The 21,609-nt window shown below is 42.7% G+C and overlaps 1 protein-coding gene across 1 annotated transcript in view; it reads right to left on the bottom strand.

The window, feature by feature from the left end:
* PKIB (cAMP-dependent protein kinase inhibitor beta) overlaps nucleotides 1-17,166 on the bottom strand; it is a 36,593-nt gene extending 19,427 nt beyond the window's left edge. The window contains exon 1 of the mRNA XM_083731551.1: nucleotides 16,699-17,166. The gene's annotated coding sequence lies outside the window, so the exon portion shown is untranslated. The remainder of the gene's footprint in view (nucleotides 1-16,698) is intronic.
* Between the last annotated feature and the right edge of the window lie 4,443 nt (nucleotides 17,167-21,609).

Raw genomic sequence — 21,609 nt, 5'->3', positions numbered from 1 at the left:
TTATCATTCCTACCCCGACAAGCTGTCATACTAGCCCCCAGCTTACAAGCTGTATTTGTAGGATTTGAGCACAGCAGCAATTGTAGTGAGGTCCTGACAAATCAAGTCTACAAGATGTCCATCACAGGATGCTTCCGGAGCCCCTATCAAGCTTGACCTTTTGCTTTATGTCTTTTCTATTATATAAGCAGCCTGTTGTCAAACCCTTTTCCTTACTCAAAGATGTCAGAGCACAAAGCAAAGTTATCTTCAGAAAACCTTCCTGAATACAACTTTATTAAAAAGTCTCTGCACTGCAAAAGAAGTGAAGGAGACCTAGCCCACAGAAAAGTAACATACGACAACAGAATGAGGTTTTTTCCCTTCATATGGATATTTAAACACAGTTCATCTGCATTATTTTCCACAAAACTGATGCTTAATCACAAAATGAAGCATTCGCTGAGCTTCCTTCCCTGTTTTCCTCCTGAAAAGGTTAAAAGTAGCAATTACATAACATGCATTTTTGTTTAAAATACTATCAAAAAACAAAGAGGGAATTCAAAAAGTCACATAAAGGTAGATTCAAGAATGTCAATTAAAAGGTTAATTACCCGGTATGTAATTATAAATATGGCCCTTAATTGGAATATCCCTGACTTTGTTAAGTCAATTGGGGGGGGGCAGGTAGTGGTAACATATTTTATTTGCTTGTTTAATTGTTCTGCTTGCAGATCAGATCCATAAGTGATTACCTTAGTTACCGTTCAATGAATGGCTTTGCTCGCTATGATAAAAACACCTTTTTTCTTGTAGCCTTGCCTCTACAGCTTCAACCTGCAAACAGTTAGTAGTGAGAGTGCCTAATTCATCTGAATCACAAGTCTTTCATCTAGAAAATTGTTGAGTGGGAGGGATGCTGCTCATCCAAAGTAAATCCATCCACACACATCAACTCATTAATATCTTTGATTTTTAAAATCATGCCTTACTGGCTCTCTGTTTAATTATTGTCTTCAGCGTTTCCCAAATTGTGTTTCACATCCCCCTTGGTTTGTCACTGTTCAACAATAATGTGGGACAACTGGGACTGGCAACAAAACATTGTGGTGTATCACCACCTCTAACACAAGCACTCCTCTTAAAGATGGCAGCTGACCTTGCCCTTCCCAGGACACAAGAGCCACTGTAAACAAGCCGAGGGCCTGTCAAACGGCAGTTAACACTGGACTAAGGTAAAGGTAAAGGGACCCCTGACCATTAGGTCCAGTCGTGACCGACTCTGGGGTTGCGGCGCTCATCTCGCTTTATTGGCCGAGGGAGCCATCATACAGCTTCCGGGTCATGTGGCCAGCATGACTAAGCCGCTTCTGGTGAACCAGAGCAGCACACGGAAACGCCGTTTACCTTCCCGCCATTCAGTCCCTATTTATCTACTTGCACTTTGATGTGCTTTCACACTGGACTAGGTCCCCAAATAATCTCATTGTGCAGATTCAGTGGATAGAATAAAAGGACAATTGGTAGATTTGAGGGCTATAACAATATCCTTCAAGTAGCAGGGGTAGCAAATATGGCACACTCTCAATGTCACTGGATTACAACTCTTATCCCAGCCACTGGCCATGTTGGATAAGGCTGATGGGGGTTCAACTCCACCACATCCAGAAGCAACCATGTTGGTTACCACAGATACACAACCATTTTCAAACACACACACACACACACACACACACACACACACACACACACACACTAAACCTGTTCTGCAGTTTTCTCACAGTACATACCTGTATCCTTCTTCCCACTCTCCAATCTTCAATACTACCCATAAAATTTGGTGTGGCAAGGTTTAACCTGAAGTGGAACTACAATAAAACCATCTTGAACTGAGCCCCAGTCAGTTTCCCAAGCACACCATTCTGCTGAAAGGTTCTCTAAGACCAAGACAGACTCCAAAGACCACCTTAGTCTGCTGCTAGCAGAGGACCTGCTAACTCAGAGTTCCCATTTGTGCCAGGGTTAGCCCAGGAAATGAGACCTCCTCCCCCCCCCAAATATATGCAATATGGAACAGCATATATACTCAATACTTTCTGCAGACTGCCAGAGTGGGGCAATCCTCTGTATCTGCAATCATTATTGTTTCCCAAGCTCTTGCCATTGAAGATCAAAGGTTAAAACTAACAGAAATTAATAAGACTCACCTGGTTCATTCAGGCTTCTCCAATGTTGCCTCCCCCCCCCCCACACACGCTGCAAACTGAAGAGCCCTTCATACGTCCCTTTTATTTCACTGTAGTGCAAGAGTGCCCCTCCACCAGACAGCAATAACACAAAAACTTTTGGGAAGCATCACAGAACTAATGAAGTTGCAAGAAATCCATCTTTAAGATACAGTACTTTGCTGATCAACATCAGTACTCTTTCCAGTGCCTGTTTAAACCATTTTTGTTTAGGCAAGCCTGAACAAAGACAAATAGCTGTTGACGTGTTTTATCTCCTTCACTTTAATTATTTTCAGATGTTTTAAACTGTTTTCATTGACACTTTTAATATATCTTGTAAACCACGGAGAGGTCTTGCTACAATCAAATTGCATATAAAATCCAATTGAAAAATTATGTCTGGATGGTCCAGTATACATCCACCACAAATGCACTACAGTGGTACCTTGGGTTAAGAACTTAATTCGTTCCGGAGGTCCATTCTTAACCTGAAACTGTTGTTAACCTGAGGTACCACTTTAGCTAATGGGGCCTCCCGTTGCTGCTGTGCCACCGGAGCACAATTTCTGTTCTCATCCTGAAGCAAAGTTCTTAACCCGAGGTACTACTTCTGGGTTAGTAGAGTCTGTAACCTGAAGCATCTGTAACCTAAAGCGGCTGTAACCCAACTGTATTACTGCATCACTGGCATGTTCCAGAATATACCCACAAAAAACAAACACAAAACTGGTCTGGATTCTCCTGGGTGGGCTCAAATCCCTGATGTAGGGCCAAATCTTTATAAATGCGCTGAATCCAGCAATTTCCATTTCAGAAGCAGAAGTCATCAGACCATGTCTTTCCCAGGGGAGCAGTGCTTGGCTAAGATAGGTGTCAGATATCCTCTCTTGCTATTATTTTAGTGAATCAAGCTTAAGAAACACAAGGGTTGACCCAGTTAATGTCTTCACTTTGACAAAAAAAGAATGTTTTACATTATTTATAAGCACCTAATGTTGTGTAGTAAATTTTAAAAAAATATAAACCTATTTGCAATCTAGCCAACAAGAGGCAAAATAAATGGGGGATGTGATGGCACAGGCTGTGGGGCAGAAAGAGGAAAAAAAGGGGGTTTATTTATTAGAGCCCCATAAAAAAGTTATTGCCCTCCTTATTGTTGTTGCCTGTCAACAGGCTCCCTGCTTACTACAATAGCTTTTGAAAACTGACATCCAGCCTCCTCTCCATGGGAAATGTTTTTGTTCAAGTGCTTATTATATCTGACCTGAAGTGGGCTCCAAGATGCTGTAGCCTAATATGTAAGGATGCTTGACTTTTATACATAATGGTAAAGAAAAATGACTTATACATGAAGAGTCAGTCACTCAAGTATATGGCTAAAGGTGATTCTCCTACCTGCTTGCTGCATAAAACTCCTCATTAAAGGACTTAATAGTAAAGGCTTCACAAACAACCATCCATCAATCGCCATCTAGATACATAATGGACAGATTTATCATCCACCTCACAGCTGTCTTGCCACACCTACTGTGTTTTAAGGAAGATGGATGCTCTCGCTAGAATCCTAAATCTATCAGCCTATATAAGCCCTTCTGCTAAAGACAACTATGATGAAAAAAGGATGAAGAAAATGAGAGGAAAAGCAGCACAGGATGAGTTTCAAAGAGAACAATGACTTGTAGTTTTAGATGGTAGCACAAAGGAGGAAGGAAAATGGTAAGATATGGAAATGGTGTGGAGAGAAATGTAGTGCAATCTATTCAACCCATCTAAGTCCCACCCATTTCAACAGAAAGAGTTTAATTTATCTCTCTCATTAAAATGAATTGGTTTTAAGTATGCTTCACTTTGGGTGGATCATGCCCAGTGTCCAAAACTAAAGGAAGTTATGGAGCTAAAGATCTCTTGGCTATTATTTTTGCCTCTTTTTATTGGGTCTGACCCAAGAGCAACTAAGCTAAGCCTGTGGACTCATCTACAAAGCTGCAAATAAAACATTTTAAAAGTGTTGTAAAGTGCAATATATGAATGAGACACCAGATGGCGAAAGTGAGTTATGCAAAATTCAATGCATTTTTCAAAATGTTTTCTTAAAGCATTTTCACAGCATTTTTTATGTCTGTAGATTCCGTCTGTGTGAACAGTGACACTGAATCAGGCACCCAAGTATCTTCAAGCAGAGAGGAAGATCACAAATCAGTTATAAAGAAAACTTCTCAGGCCACAGCACTGAACTTTATATTGCATTGCATTGACCTTGAGGCTGCTCTTTGGGTATCCTTGTTCCTCAGCCAGCAGAAATCACCCAACATTCAAAGAAAGTTCTTGTGCACAAGATTTTCCTACAAGTGTGTTGTTGGTTTTTGGAGTTTGCGGGGATGTAGGACACCTTCCACCGAAAGTTCTTCATTCTCCTATACTGTATCTCATTTAAGATCCTGAAGTACCTGCACATGGGCACCTCATTTTACTAATACAGATAATGATGTGGTAGGAGCAAAACATTTCTCCATTTCAACTATTTATGGAGTATACCCCACAACCCACATCTTCTATTCTGGTCAGGAAGTTTCATAGCTACTTTGGATATGAAAAAGGGGGTAGAAGAAGTATGAATCAGTTGCACTTCTCCCCCACCCACCCCACTACTTTTCAGAACTCTCTCTATTTTACTATATGTAATGGCTACTTAATGCAGAAAATATAATACCACTATTAAGACATAAAAAGGGCATCTATGTCATGATTCTTGGCACCATAGCCCAGTGCTCTTCTGGTGACCCCAACATGGCACAGTCTCTAAATGTTTCATATGCCGAGTGATTTCTCATACCTTTTATAGCTAGGATCCAGAAAGCCATTAATTTATAGTGAAAATAAAAATTGGATGAGTCATTATTTCCGGATTAGATGTGAATGTAGCTTTTTTTAAAGAGAGAGAGAATAAAAGAGGTCATCTGTTCAGTCAAAACATAACCTGTCACAAATATTCCTTAGTGTCCTGTTCTGATACCTTGTTTGGATTAATAAACCTATGATAGCAGGATACCAAAGAATGAAATGAGTAGATCAGAAATGCTCTAGGTTTCTTAGGGAGAATTGTAATCATTTACAACATTTTGCCAAGGCAAGGTAGAGAGAAATCACTGTTTGTTCAAGTTATGTACACCCATACCCACCCATTTCTGGGTCCAAATCTTTTTGAGCCAAGGTTAAGGGTGGAAAGTTTCTTAACTAATCAGGCAGAAATATAAATATAACATGTGTTATAAGATGTGGGTTTTTGTACCTTTCCCAGAGTACACTGAAGTGTAGGTGGGTTCCCACGAGGCAAGACACAGTGGTAGCAGCAAAAACCTTTATTGAACTGACAGGCCTAGACAACATGAGCAAAACAACTGCTTATACATTTCTGAAGGCCTGAGCCACTCCCACTCCCAACGTGATTGGCTGTCTAGACTTCCAAGCTGCGAATCATAACTCAGAGTTTAAGGGCCAATGGTAGAGGTCCAAATCCTGAATTGTTCTGTGATTGGATATCATGTATTGAATCAGAACACAGGAGCTCAGAATCCAGACTCAAGCTCAGGCAAACACAGACCATTGAATATATAACATACACATGTTCATTCAAACACACAAAAGCGCCAGGCTGCTTCTGTAACTTTAGGGAACAAGATTCCACCGGTTTACATAAGTGTGGCCAGATCAGCAAGAGACACAATCCATCTTTCAGGCAGCCTTAAATAAATCCTAATAGCAGATTAGCAAAGAACTCCCATTTCCTCTGGAGACTTCATTAGCATGAGCTTTTACTGAACTCTCCCAACTCTAGAGAAGCTATTTAAAAGACTGTGTGTTAAGAGCAAAAAAGAACAAGAACGCTGCTGCTGAATTTTTTATATTTGCTCTTCTCAGGGCACAAAAACAGCCGGCTGATATTTTAAAGAAACACTTATCTCAGAAAAGAAAGGTCTCTTTAGAATGTACAGATAAAATGCCATTAAGCTTTATGTATTATATTACTCAGAGCCAATCGGGCTTGTCCTGAGTATCTCTGATTCAAAGGGCAAATTTTTGACTGTGCCGGCACAGAAGCAAGCAAAGACAGGGCGGCAATCCTGCGTATTTTTGAGGAATTTTCTTTGACAACCTGACAAATCTGAGGAACGGACTTTTGACAAAATGATTGCAAAAGCCGCCACATGCTGGTTACAACAAATACAAACAATGCTAGTTTGCTTTATTGCTGAACTGGGTGTGACAAGTTAGGCTAGAAGCTTGATAAAAAATAACAGAAAAGATGTGATTAAGTTAGTTAAAAACAACAACACAACCCTGATTATTATAAAGACGAGCATATAATTTCCGCTCAGGAACCAAAAGGCAGATAAGCCCAAACTTATTATTTTAAAACTAATTATTTCTAAGCCAGCTCATGGCTTAAGAGGCTGATTCATTAGTTTTGAACATTGATAGTAAAGCTGGAACTCTCTGTTCTCCCATCTTGGAGGGGACACAACTGGTGGGAGTGTACTTTGAAACATGGAAGTAATTACACGGAAGTAATTGATTCTTGACTATGAAGAAATACCACTTAAGGCAAGCACTGCTGTACAAATATAAAAGGAAAACCCAGTATGAAGCACACAGAGAACAAACCTCTCTTTTAGGTAGTCATGTACATTTTAATGGGAAAAGTTTCAGCTGGTGGCAATAAAGTGTGCCTAACATGCGTTGAAATTGGCTGTGATCTTCCTAATTATGACTCATGATAGCCCACTGTGCTAAATTAGATTGTTCAGCTCATGAGTCTCAAGTAATTTCTGCATTTTTCACACAAGGGGGGTCGGGTAAGAGAGACAAACATAAAACAAAGAAAAGTCAACATGTTTTCATAAACTAAGGTTTCAACACATGAGTTTCAAATATCAGAATAATTGATAATAATATGCAAAAGGGACAGATGGTATCAGAAATGATTTGGGAAGCCAGTTTCATATTTTGTACAATCCACCACAGAGCCCCTAATCTGGTAAAGTTGCCTATAAATCTTCCATCTATATGAACTAAATTCCAAATCTGAATTAAGGCTCCAATCCAGACAACTGCAAGACTGACTATTTAGTCAACAGTAAAGTTGTGTTTAATGGTGTTATTCTAGATAATTTTATGTATACAAACTTGTTCAATGGGTCTTACTCCTGGAAAGTGTGTCAATGCATTGAACACAGAAAGACACTTAACGTTTATTCAAAAGTTTTGTTCTCTGAAGTTCCAATTCTAAAGCACTGAGCACAGTGGAACTCCCACGTAAACAAGAATAGTATTGTTTTGTCAATTCCACATGCTCAGCAAGTTATTCTGACCTTTTTTAACAGCAGTGGTCACTGCCACCAGTCAGCCCCTATAGCAGACGGGGGAATTTCAGAGTCCATGATGTAGCCGGAATTTGGTTGAATAAAATAATTGAAGTTCTGCCCAAGTCTCTAGGTGTACATGAAAGAACTGTATAGATTACAGCTTCTACTTGCAATTCTTATTTTCAAGGACACAGGTTAAGAAGCAGCAAGGGAGAAGGGACAATGGGTTGTATCCTACTCCAAGTAAACCCATTGAAATTAATGGGCCCAAGTGAGAAAGTATTAGTTTCAGTAGGTCTACTCTGATTGGATACAACCCAATTATTAGAAATTCCTGCCCTTGCCCGTTTTCTAATTTAACCTAATTTAGGTTGAATCCAAACTATTTCGAGGAGGAGAAGAAGAAGAAGAAGAAGAACAAGAAGAAACATTCACTCATTGGGACACTGAAACTCTAAGTTTTCCTCAAAGTTTACAGTCCCATGAAGCATAAAGAAAAGTTTGCAAACTGGAGCCAAGTAGTGAACACTGTTAACAACTCAAGACCTTATAACATGATTTGAAGTCCTCAACACTTATGCCTACAAAATTCAAGAGTGCAAAGCTTTAGTTTTATAGGCTTGAACACTGGAAAGCACTTTAGTGGAGACAGCAACGATGAACAAATGAACCACGACTGGTACTTGGTAAACTCTCATCTCTCAGCCATTTGCTAACTAGCCACTTAAGGATATTATTGTTTCTTGTCCAGGTTAATCCATGTGAAAGATTGGAAAAGTTGGGCTAGCTTCGTGACTTTTGCTTCTCTGGCCAAACTGGTTAACACCAGTTTGACTGTCATCCAGGTCAGGCACTCAGGAGGCTCACAGGCAGGACTATGTGGAAGGAAATTATCCTCAACTAAAATAGCCCTAAGTCTCTTAGGGTTTTTAAAGGTCAAAACAAGCACCTTGAGTTGGACCCAGAAACTGACTGGAAGCCATTGGACATGACAAAGTGTTTGAGTGTCCAAGCCCATTTACAGTAGTACCTCGGGTTAAGTACTTAATTCGTTCCGGAGGTCCGTACTTAACCTGAAACTGTTCTTAACCTGAAGCACCACTTTAGCTAATGGGGCCGCCTGCTGCCACCGCACTGCTGGAGCATGATTTCTGTTCTCATCCTGAAGCAAAGTTCTTAACCTGAAGCACTATTTCTGGGTTAGCAGAGTCTGTAACCTGAAGCATATGTAACCCGAGGTACCACTGTACTTTTCCTTCTTCCTCCCTACCAATTCCTTTTCCATTCATATCATGTCTTCTAGATTGTATGTATGAGTGTGAGGGCAAGAATGGTCTTATTACTGATATTTGTAAGGCTCTCCTTTGGCAGATGAGGTGGGGGAGCCAATAAATAATATCAGAGAGCCATTCCTAATGGATGTATCAAAAATACCTTAGGGACCAAATGTCTGCACAGTTCAGCATATTCATGTGTACTTTCATTTGCATAAATCAGCAGCCCACAAGTTCAACTTCTGCTTCCTCTTGGGAAGAAGACAGCCACCACCAGCATGTCTGGTTTGTCTAGAGAAGAACTGGGAGAGAGACTGCGGGTGGGATGTCAGTGAATTATGACAAAATGAAAAAAGAACACATATTTAGGAATTAATTTTTTTTTTTTTTAAAAGGAAAAGGCACAAAAGCATCCTGGGCAATCTTGACACACCAACTCTTTGCTTTTAACACAGGGGAAGAAAAATCACAAAATATCTAGGAAATTTCAAAACCATCCAAGATAAGCAAAATGGATTTTTGGATGACAGAGCCACCCAGACAAAACTGACACATTTCCCCAAGACAATCAAATTAGTAGGAACTGAGGAAGTGGTTGCTGTGTTGTATTTTCAGTTAAGCTTTGGATTCAGTGCCTTATAAAACCCACTCTCTAAAGCTAATTCTAATCCGCTTGGCTACAAACCGCAGTCACATGGGCTATAACCTGGCTGATGGGCTGGGATCACAAAGCAAAGTTTCAGAGTCATAGGCTGCAGGAATCTCTCTTAAGGTTGAATAAATGCTTCTCTCTTTCCATTCCCCAGGTAGGACAAAAAGAGGAAATTTAACAAATGGCACAAAAGTGAGAAGTGAGAGGAGGCAGAGCACTGTCATAAGAGGTAACAGATTTCAGAATTGAAAGCTCTGGAGAATTACCATGAGGTAAATAGATACCATGAGGTAAATAGGGAAATTAGAAAAGTGGAAGTTCAAAAGGTAATGGCTAATGAGTCTAAAGTACACTACATGTAAAAGCATTATTTTATGAGATTATCACATGGAAGTACCTGAGTGCAGTGGCTTTAGGCATTTAATAAAGCATGAAAAACAATCCTGCACCATGCACATTTATCTTTTGTGCCATGCTTTCTAGGCATACATCCACACTTTCCAAGTCTGCATGTGAGCACTTCTTTTTTGCCCTGACATTTTCCACAGGAAAGTCCAATCTTTACTGCTGAATCAGAGCAAGCGGCAATTCAGGTTTCCCATGGATTGCTCTTTGCACTGATTCAGCAGTAAAGAGTGGGTTTTCGTGGGGGAAATGGTGGGGCAAAAAGATAAAAATAAAAAGCACTCGGACCTGGAAATCCCAAACTTGTGCCTAGAAATGCTCAGCAATCACTGTGATTGGAACGCCAAGAGAAGGCGCTAGGATCATTTTTACATTTCTCTATCTGTAGCTTTAATAAAGTTTTCTAGTTAGGAATTTCCCTTGTATTCAGAGGTATACAATGAACAGCCAGTTCTGGTGAGAACAAGAACAAGGGGATGCACCGCTATAATGAAAAAGGAAAGTGGGAATTCTGAACCTTGGGTTTCTGTAAGTTACTTCTACATAAAAAGAAAAACTGAGTCATTCTGGAGAGTGACAGATGTTATGCAAAGAACTCTGGGTATTCTGAGGCTGCTTAGAAAGATCTGAAGAAGTTTTGTTTGAGTTCCCTCATGGTCCTAAAAGTCTCAACACTTCTTGTTTGAGAGCCATGACATTAAAGCAGGTTAACAGCAGGTTTAAGGTTGTCTTTGGTGAGGCATCATGCAGAGACTTCTCTTTCGTAGTGGCCTGGCTCTTTGGGGGTCGGTAAGTCCCTAGAACAATTGGCTGATATCCTAGGTTTAGGATTTGTGGTTTCCAAGTACTCTGCTGTCGCACAAACGGAGGGAATGGGTAGTGGTAGGCTAAGCAGATCATCTTAAGGAGGGTAAAAGACCAATGTTTCTGATGTCCAGGAAAAGAGGAAGGTGAACTTCTTTATGATAGTTTCAGGAATGCAGATGGACCATGAGGGTGCAGGGAGGACACCATCACAGTATTCCCTTGCCTAGCATTTCAGGTCAAGCTAAACATAGCCCATGTGTTTATAACCCGCGTGGTGGTAATTCAATCCTTCTGTAATTGGTTTAAATTGCAAGGAGGTTACGTTTAACATAGAATTGAAAAATCCTTCAAACCATAAACTGCCAAGTATGCAAGCTGCCTGACATTAGTTTAAATTACTTTGTTAGGTTTCTAAGATGACAGCTAATCATTTAGGAGAATGCCATTACATAACCAGACATGGATGCATCCTGCCACGTTATGAATTATCAATCAAACCCCTAAAAAGATATTGGGTGATATTCAACAAAGTTTGACTCCAAGTAGACCCACTGAAATTTATGAACACAATGAACTTTAGTTGAATACCAGTAACTGTATCTTTGCAAGTTCCTTTCTTTAAACCACTGTTTTGTGTTCCACATATATGAAGAGTTTTATAAACATCATACTGTTTACAAGCTAGGTATTATTTCTAATACCATATGCACTTGCTCTTAGGCAAAAATGTACCTGATAACCAACCAGTAAAGGAAAACCAAAATGTAAATGTATGGCAAAGTATTAATCCACATCACAAAAGGGGGTAAAAGCAGCCATGCATTTAACTATACCACAACAACAGAAAGCTATGGATAGACATAGATGTGACAAGCCCCCCCCCCCCCCCGCAGAAAGCATTTGCACATTAAGGTGTTTCATATCACAGACATTTCATTTAACAGATGCTCCTCGCAATACACTGGGACATTTGCATGCCATGTGAGCGCACCAGTGATCTGCAAGCTCCAAGGCAAATCAGCAGCTACATGAGAATGGCCCAATAAGCACCAGTTAAATGAGACAGCAGATACCTGGAATGTCTAGCAGGTAAATGCTTTTGATATTTCAATCACACCTCACTGGAAGGATTCTAGAGAACAAAAGAGATTATGCTTTTAGAGATTCACTGTAGGTGAATATTGGAAGACTATCATTGCTTTTTTCAAATGCAAATCTTATTGCAATAATCCATTTTGTGAAAGATATGAGACAACAGAACTGCCACTAAAAGTCTTGACACCATAATAATAGTGGCATAACTCTTCAGGTCTACACTTCATTGGTAATCCAGACCACTCTTTGATCTCCAAGCGCCCTTAGTGATCAGCAACCTAGCACAGCCAGGTAGGAAAATATTCAGTCTTATTAATAAAAGGTAAAGGGGCCCCTGACCATTAGGTCCAGTCGTGGCCGACTCTGGGGTTGTGGCGCTCATCTCGCTTTATTGGCCAAGGGAGCCAGCGTACAGCTTCCGGGTCATGTGGCCAGCATGACTAAGCTGCAAACCAGAGCAGTGCACGGAAATGCAGTTTACTTTCCCGCCGGAGAGGTACCTATTTATCTACTTGCACTTTGACGTGCTTTCTTTCGAACTGCTAGGATGGCAGGAGCAGGGACCGATCAAGTACCCTGAAGCTAATGCCTGGAAAAGAACTTGAAAGGTTCCGGTGCTTTTCAGTCCTTAAAACATTGTCATATTGAACAATGAACAGCAGTTCACACAGGTTGCAAGGCAAACAGGAAGAAAGTGCATAGAAAATTGGGTTTCGTGGAGACTATGTAACCTCTGCACTTTTTGGTAGGCAATAATTACCCTCTCCTCAAAACATTATACATTTTAATTTAAATGTTTATAAACCACACTTACATAAAAAATAACAAGACTGTGTACCACATAAAAACACAATATTACAACAACAGCAACAGATTAGTAAAAGTAAGTAAGTATCAAACACAACCCAGGTTTCATTTTTTAACTGCCCTTCATCTGAAGATATCAGGGTGGTTTACAACATAAAAAAACAAAAGGAGAACACAAAGTACGTAACAAAAAAACCAAACAAACCAGTTGCCCCACAAACACACTTAAAAGGCCATATATTGTTTAATCAGCCAAAAGCTTGGTTATAGAGAAAAGTTTTCACTTGATGCCCAGAGATAGGCAAATTAATAAATGTTTTAACCTTTTCAGGGTTAAGTGAGCAAGTCCTAAATAAGTCAGGACAAACCTCTGTCACTGTGATGTATCAGGAGCTCCTTTTAAAAATGCATATGCCTGTACTTCAAGTAAAAATTCAAAAGAAACATTTCCCCATTGCTGTAACTCAATGCAAGAGAAGCTGCACCCCCTGAATTGCTGCCTGGGCACATGGCAGTAAAAAAATAATGCCAAACATAGTCACCACGTGGAGATATTTATTAAACCAGAAGAGAAAGATAAGCTTGTTGTACTTTGGAGATTACAACTCGATAATCCCACTGTGTAAGCCCCAACAGTTTTGAATTGCTGCAATAAAATCTATTTTTGAAGAGTATGAATCACTCACTTTAATACTGTCAATGACCAGGATCCAGTTTTTGAAAATTACATGCTGCGGGTGCAAAGGCTCCTGATGGTGAATAACAGCCCTACATCCTCCCCACTACCCTTTTCAGTGTGCACACTTTGAGTATTGATTATTGAATTTCCATACCGCTTAACATAATAAAAATATCTCTAAGCGGGGTACAAAAAAACTGAAGCAACAACAGAAAACTTAAACAGAACAGTCTGAAAATACACAGTTACATATAAAAATGGTACATTTATACAAAGTTACTAATATACTGTATACAAATCAACATAAATTCATTTTCCTTCTAACAAACCCTTCCTCTCAGTCTCGGGTTCTCACTCAGCATTCAAACAAACTCAGCTCACCCACAAAAGTCTCACAATGAAAAGAGATCCTGGAAACAGCAGACATCACCCTAGACTCTCACTCTAGACTTGTGTTTTATGGAGGAAAAGTGTTGTACACTTTCCGGAACCCCATCCAGCCCGCCTCTTCCCCTTCCTCCTCCCACTCAGTCATGGAACCTGAGCTAGAAGTCTCCTTTCCTGTAATGGTCTGGTGCACTGAGTGCCCATAAGTGGGGGGAAAGGGGGAAAGTGAGCTACATTATGCCCTACGGGGATCCGCCCAAGGACGTTGCACCCACAGTGAGCTGGAGCAAATCCACTGTGTTGTTTTATTGCTGTAATTCAATGAACCACTGGAGATTACAGTACTCTATGTACTTTTGCTGCCTTTGCTGTACATAGAACTGAAGACCTACGTGACTTGCAACTGATAAAACATCTAGTAGTTAATTATGATATCACTGCAACTTTCACGGGAGGAAAACACTAATTATGATCAATACATTGCTGAGCAAACAATTCTTTCCTTCCCGAGCTGTTTTCGAAAGGAGTTTCTGAGCATGTATTTGCCAGACACAGCCAGGAAGGCCTGTGTGCAGAAGCAGACTAATCTCTCTGTGTGTGCACCCATCGGGGTGGATTTGTGTTTCAACTTGCCATTTCATATTTCTGCAATCCATGAATGACCTAAAGAAGAACGCATTCTGATTGGCTGCAGAAATAATCCACACATACAAGGGGCCTGCGACAAAATGTAGCCATATGGAATGTTCAGGGTTTCAACAATGCCCTCCCAAAAGATATTCCATTCCGCCCTCCCCCCATGTTTCCAAACACCCCCCAAAAAAGTCAATGAGCATTCCATGGCCACCAAGCACACACAGTTCTCACTGTGCTTCTTTTGGGGTTCACTATTAGTTCATACAGTAATTAGCTGAGGCCATTTCGGCACCAGATCTTGGAAAAGAACAGAAGAAATACAGTATAGTAAGGAGGAAGTGGAACCCTTAAGCAATCATGAACTGCCTCTTTTTTTTCTTTTTTGCAACTCATTAATAAAACTAACTTCCAGTTTGGGATAAGGGTTAAGAGTTTCCAGGGCAGAAGGTGATGCACAACCAACATCTCTCCTAATTACAGTATATGCAAAGCTTTAGAGAATATTGTGAACAAACCAAAGCTTTCATTCCTAAACTACTGGGGGACCAGCTTAGCTCATCCTGTTAGTATTTATGGCAATAACTCTTCTTCTCTCCAGATGCACACTGTTCAGCTGGCAACTCAGCATGTCAAAATAATTACGTCTTCATATCAGCTACCTACTTGCCTTCAAGGCTAAGGGAGGCTGTGCCAGTAGCAGGTTTATCAGTGCTTGTTGCAACAGCTCTGCCCCACCTCCAAGAACACCTCCACTAAAGTGCTTTTAGCACTATCCTTTGAAAATACATCATTTTGTCTGACGCACATGAAAGTCACCTGGAAGAACACTTCATCAGTGCAACCAAGTTTGAAATATAGAAGACTGAGATGGCATAAACTGGGCGCAGGACATATTTTTTAAAAGCATGAACCATGGAGGGCTGTGAAACGGCCAATGTTTTGACCCTTACCCTTGGTTGCAGCATTGCCAGTATCTCCCCACAACCAGCAGCCTGTCCCAGCAGGGCTTGGGATATGATTGATTGAATATAGAAGATGGCAAAGGCAGCACAAGAGCACCCTGCCTTAGAGCCTCAGAGCCCCAGCTTGGTAATCCTTGTTTATGATCTTGGAAGGCAAAAAGCTATCATCACCTCTATACTGGGTATTTAATGCAGACACTGTAACCACCTCAAAGAAGTTTGGGTGGCTCAGTTTGGGAACCTGTGCTTTATGACTGCCTATTGCAGAAATAGAGCTACAAAGCTTACAGAATCATGCAAAATTATCACAGGAGCGTTATGAGTTTGTAAACTTTTTTTTTTACTCCAGAGGCGGTAACAGGAACAGACAATTCTCTTGGGGCAGTGGATTGGAAGATGGCTACTGATGGCACAATCTGATGCATTTCTCAGAAGGAACATGGGAAGCTGCCTTATACTGACCCAGAGCACTGGTCCATCTAGTTCAGTATTGTTTACACTGACTGGCAGCAGCTTCCCAGCGTTTCAGGCAAGGTTCTCTCCCAGCCCCTACCTGGCGATGTCAGATTCAACCTGAGGCCTTCTGCATGTAAGGCAGATTCTGTGGCGCTTCCAAGTTCAACGGGACTTACTAAGCAGGAATTGTGTACAAGATTGCAGTCCTGAACTGCCCACCTGCTGGCTGGGGAGTGCGGGCACTTGTTGATATTTACACCTGCAGATATAATCCCTCCACTAGCTAGAATACACACACACACACACACACACACACGTACATATACACCAGATTCTTGTCCGCTTCCTATCACAAATCACCAACATTCACACGTGCGCACAACTTGGGCAAAGGAGACTTTCAAGAGCAGGTATCAAACAGCACCAGGACGTGCTTGAAGCAAAAGCGGGGTCAGCCCCTCACCCAATTTGCTCCTGTACCAAACTCCCACGCTTTTGAGAAGAAAAAGCAAGTTCGATACCTCCCTACTTTCACCCCCATCCCGACGGACAGAACCCCCCCCTCCTCACAAACCATTACTTCGGAGAGTTCCCCCTGGAAACGAGCAAAACAAGGCAGCCCTTCCTGTCCGGGGCTTAGAATCAAAGCATCGTAGAGTTGGACGGCGTCCCCGGGGATCATCTAGTCCAACCCCCTGCCATGCAGAAATCCTGCCCACAAACCATCCCCGGCTGGGCTCGAACCAGGCGCGCCGACCCTTTGGCTGGCGCGCTTTAGGGGGCCAAATCCCGACGGCGCTTTTATTTTCTCCTGGGACAAGACTGGCTCTATTGCATAAGCTGGACGGCAGATCGCGAGGGGAGGGAGGTGTTGGGGTGGGGGTGGGGGTGGGAGAAACAAACCCAAAGCGCCCGGACCGCGGCGGAAACTTTGAGCCCAGCAGCCCCTCGCGGCGACCCGTCCTTACCCGTCGCGGGTTGTTTGGGTTTCCTTCTTTACGCGGCGCAGGAGCCCCGAGAGGCGCCGGGCGCGGGGAAGGAGGGCTTCTCACCGGGCTTCTCCTGCTGCTGCTGCTGCTGCTGCCGCCTCCTCTTCCCGGCTCCCGCCGCCTCAGGCTCGCCGTCCAAGTCGCGCGTCTGGCAACGAGGAACCAGGAAGGAGCCGCTCATAATGGAGCAGCAGCTGCTGGCGGCGGGAATGAATGAGCGAAGGCAGGAGGCGGGAACTCGCGCGGCGCTCGCTGCGGCTGCGGCTTCGGCAGGGGAAGATCCTATGAAATCCTTCCTACCGGTCCCCAGAAGGGAAGGGACGGCAGCCCTGCCTTCCGCTCCCAGCTCGGCCGCCGTAAAACCCCAAGGATCCGGCTCTCCTGACACAAGGAGCAAAGCGATCCAGAGGTTTCTTGCCCTCTTGCGTTTTGTTTGGATCCCGGTTTTCTCCTTCTTCCCCCTCCCCCTCCCCCCACCGCGCAAGCTGTCGAGAAGATTAATAAATCCCGGTTGGTTTGTAGGCGAGATCGAGCAAGGGATCTAAGGAGATTTACAGCGCGTTGCTCGATCGTGTTAAATCCTTGGCGCTGTGATAGAAGAGGAACTGCCGATGTCCAATGAGAGGGGTTGGATCAGTGGGAGGCTCCGTCAGTGTTCGTGGAAGTGCATGTACTTGAAAGCACGCGTGCAATTCATGGTTCAAAGATCAGGGCATAATCTGAGCTAGCCCGCAGGATTTCTTCCCATAGCGGCGACATCTCTGCTAATAGGGATGAGGACAAGTCCCGATGAGGACTTTCACTCGGTCCCCAGTTAGGCTGCAATCATAGACGCAGTTACCTGAGAGTAAGTCCCAATGAATCAATAGGACTCGAGTAGGCATGCATACCAGGGCAGTAGGGTAGGGTGTGTTCCCCTTAATTAGATTTTCATATGAGTAGAACAAAAGAAATGGGGGGAAGTCATAAAGTTTTAAAGTTTGTTGCTATATTTATATATATCCCACCTTTTTCTCTGGAGCTTTTTAGATTTTGTAAGTTTGTACATATATTTAGATGGTGGAAATCTTCATCTTAGATAAAGAAGCATTTGCTCTTGCATGAGTGGGAATGAAGAGCAGTTGTTTAAAGATAGGTCTTGCCACTTCCAGTTTTTATAAGTAGTTGGATTAAAATGCTATACCGTACAATAAAATACTATGTTGGTTTTTATTTAAACCATGTGAGTTTAATTTAAACAGGGGTCCCTTCCAACTCTGCAATGCTATGATTCTGCAGTTCTATATCTACCTAGAAGTAAGCAACACTGAGTTCAATAGGATTCCTCCCCCCAGGTGCGTGTGAGATTGCAGCCTTAATATCATTTGGAGTAGAGAATACTGGAGACTTGTAATATTTGCTTTATTATCAAATAATAATAAGCAGAGCATAAGCAAAGGCAAAGAGCAAACACTCCTAGGAGGCAGAATAAATGCCGCTGGCTGTCAGCTACCCAGGCAGAGTCCATGCATTCTAAAGTACCGTACTTTACCTGCAGCCAAGCTGCAGTTTGTTCCATTTCTCTCTGAAAAGTAACTCTCAGTGAATGCATAGGATCATCACACCCTTAATTTGCAAAGAAGCCAGGATCCTGGAATGATTTCTGCTTTGATCTAGCAGCTCTGGGTGTTAGACTAACAGCAGCAGGGAGAAGAGCAGAGCCAGCTAAAATAAGTTGACAGCTCTAAGAGGAAGAGATTACATTTCCTTTATTCAAGCATCTGTTCAAATACACACTCCCCAAATTAGCTGCTTCCTCCTTCCACACCTCCATCTCTACATATTAATGCAGAGGTTTTCAACCTTTTTGAGTCCAAGGCTCCCTTGACCAACTACATTCTTTCTGTGGCACTCCTATGGGGCTCAGGATCCCTTGCTTGCAGAGCTAGCAGCCTCTTACCCTCCCTTCTGGAGTGTTTCCTCAGCCTCTTCTCCTCTCCCCTCTCCTTGGGATTCCTCCAGGCAGCTACTGCTGCCACCCCTGGTCTCTGACCTGCCCCCTCCCCCCAAGAGAGGTGCCTCCTCACACTGCCCCACAGGGGTCTGGGACTTGCCTGTCCATTCCCAACAACAAGGGTTGGTGGACTGGTTGGCTGGGTTCCACCGCCCGCTTGCTTACTTATTCCGAGGCCATCTCAGCTCATGGCAACCAGCAGCCCCATACCAGCCCCAGAGGCACCATTCGTCTGCTGAGCTTGTAGCCAGGGCTGCTGCAACTAACAGGTGTACAAGCCTTTGGGAGATGTGAGAAGGCATCAGAGGAGGAAGGGAAGGAAAGAAGGACAGTGTCAAGACCAGTGTTACTCACTGCACCCCATTCAAGGCACCCCAGGGTGCCACGGAAAACCACTGGAAGGTTCGGAAAAATGAAAAAATGGAAGGTTCGGAGCACAAAAAGGAGCAGCATTATGAAGATGTAAATAAACAAGGGCACTTTAAAATAAAAAGAAATGGTGAGTTGCCCTCATCACATTTCTGAATCTGTTTAGGAATTACAAGCTTTCTTGGTAAGTGTTTGAGGAAACCTGGCTGTTCTCCGAGAGTATTTTACTTCTTCATAAGATTGGCACATACATATTAATAGTGTCATGGGCATGCACCTTATTCTGTTGCCCCCTGGGAATGGCTGTTCCCAACATCAGCCTACCTAGAGAAATTCAACCAAACGCACCTGGGAATGACAGGTTTTTAGACCTGGATGAGTCAGGCTGGGACAACACTCAAATACTACGTTTGCAATAAACAACCAAGGACATCAACCAGAACAGAGAAAAGTTGCTTGGCTGAGCAACCTGATCAGTGCTAAATGATTACCATGAACTGTAGTTTCAGCAGCAGTATGGGCTTTAATGTCAAAAAACACTTTTGCACATGTCCTTGTGAATACTGATCAAGCATGCGCTGAAACTTATCTTCCATTTTGAGCTAGATAGCAACATTTGGGGAAGGAGAGCTTGGTTCATCATACAGCTAAGCACTGCAAGGTGGATGCACTGGTATTCTGAAACAGGTAATTCTGAATGTTGTCAACATCACAAAAAAATTACACCGCCACATTTAACAAACTGAATCACCCCCTCTTTTGCCTGGTTTACCTCATTCTAATTAATGATTCATTTGCAAAATGATGAATACACACACACACACACACACACACACACACACACACACACACACACATATTCAGCAAGCTCCTGGAGACAAGCTTTCAGCCTCCTTGATGTCCCGCCCCCACTTCAGATTTGTTAATGCCCTTGCCAAGATTCTCCTTGACTAGCTAATTTCCATACATTCATCCCAGCTTGTGTCTGATCTGCAGTTCTTGCAAAGAAATATATGAGCAGTCAGAAACCAGGATTACAAGAAGCATTTCCAGAAAGAAGCAACATTATCAGAAGCTGCTTAGAGAGACAGAGAGAGAAACGGAATATGTATATATATATTAACAGGGACAGGGTAGGAAGGAAAGCTTCCAGAAGTTATGAGAGGCTGCAAATAACTAGTTATCATAATGTTCTTGTCATCCTACAGCTGACTCTCCATTCAAAGTGTGCCTGCCCTTTTTTGTCCTTTTTTCCATCTCGTCTTTGTTCAGCGCATTTTATTTGCATCACAATAATAAGTCTGGTTCAAGATTTGAGAGGGGTGCTGGCAAGGTGCCCTCTGATGTGTCGTTTCTAACATTGTTGCCTACCACTCTGGTTTAGTGAGTGACAGAGGTGGGTAGCAGCAGTGTTCTGAAAGCAGCCATTAGAATTTCCACCAATGGCCTGGAGCTGCGCTAAGAGGCATTGGGGAAACTTAAAATAGGGGCTCCCTGATCCAGCTGCCCAGCCCTGATAAGAATTCTTGTTAAAGGGAGAAGCACTGCCATCGGGCATTAGTGATAGGGAGGCACAGGGAGTTCTTGGCATGACAGCGTAAGTCCAGCAGCTCCCTGGCATCCGGGGCCTGAGACAAGTGTACCTGGCTACCACCCCTGCCTGATTGCATGGGCCTGCACACATGCAATCTCTTCCCCTAGTGAGAGCTCAGAAGAACCTGTTTCTCTTCATTGCAACAGGCAGCATAGTGCTGTCCATTGTATCAGTCACAAAGCCACCACTCCTCTTTTAGGAGCATTTTTAATATGAAAAGTGTTGCACTTTTTTAAAAAGAAGGGCAGAACAAATAAGTGATCAGATCAGCGTGTTAAACACAGGTTGAAAAGGGAAAAGGAAGAGTTCAGCTAAAAGCAGGGACCAGAGCTCAGTGGTCTAAAGTATTGAAGGAAAAGGGAGACAACTATAGTTTGCAAGGTGAATGCAGTTAAGTCCATGAAAACTGATGCCATCTACGTACCACCTCAAACATGTTGTTGTTGTTTAGTCGTTTAGTCATGTCCGACTCTTCGTGACCCCATGGACCAGAGCACGCCAGGCACTCCTGTCTTCCACTGCCTCCCGCAGTTTGGTCAATCTCATGTTTGTAGCTTCGAGAACACTGTCCAACCATCTCGTCCTCTGTCATCCCCTTTTCCTTGTGCCCTCAATCTTTCCCAACACCAGGGGCTTTTCCAGGGCGTATTCTCTTTTCATGAGGTTGCCAAAATATTGGAGTCTCAGCTTCACAATCTGTCCTTCCAGTGAGCACTCAGGGCTGATTTCCTTAAGAATCAAACATCTTAGGCCCTAATTCGCCTACAGTTTGGCGACAGTCCTATGCACACCCACCTGGGAGTAAACTACATTGAACCCAATGAGGTTTCTATCTGAATGCACAAGATTACTCGGTGTGTTAGATCAGAGCTTGGGTGTTAGTGAATATGCAAGGCCTGAGTTGGATGACCAGGGGCCAGGAGGTAGGAGTCAT

This window comes from Podarcis gaigeae (genome assembly GCF_964106915.1).
Source record: "Podarcis gaigeae genome assembly, chromosome: 3".
NCBI lineage: Eukaryota > Metazoa > Chordata > Lepidosauria > Squamata > Lacertidae > Podarcis > Podarcis gaigeae.
The sequence above is the reverse complement of the archived record's forward strand: the minus strand, read 5'-3'. Positions and strand labels throughout refer to the sequence as shown.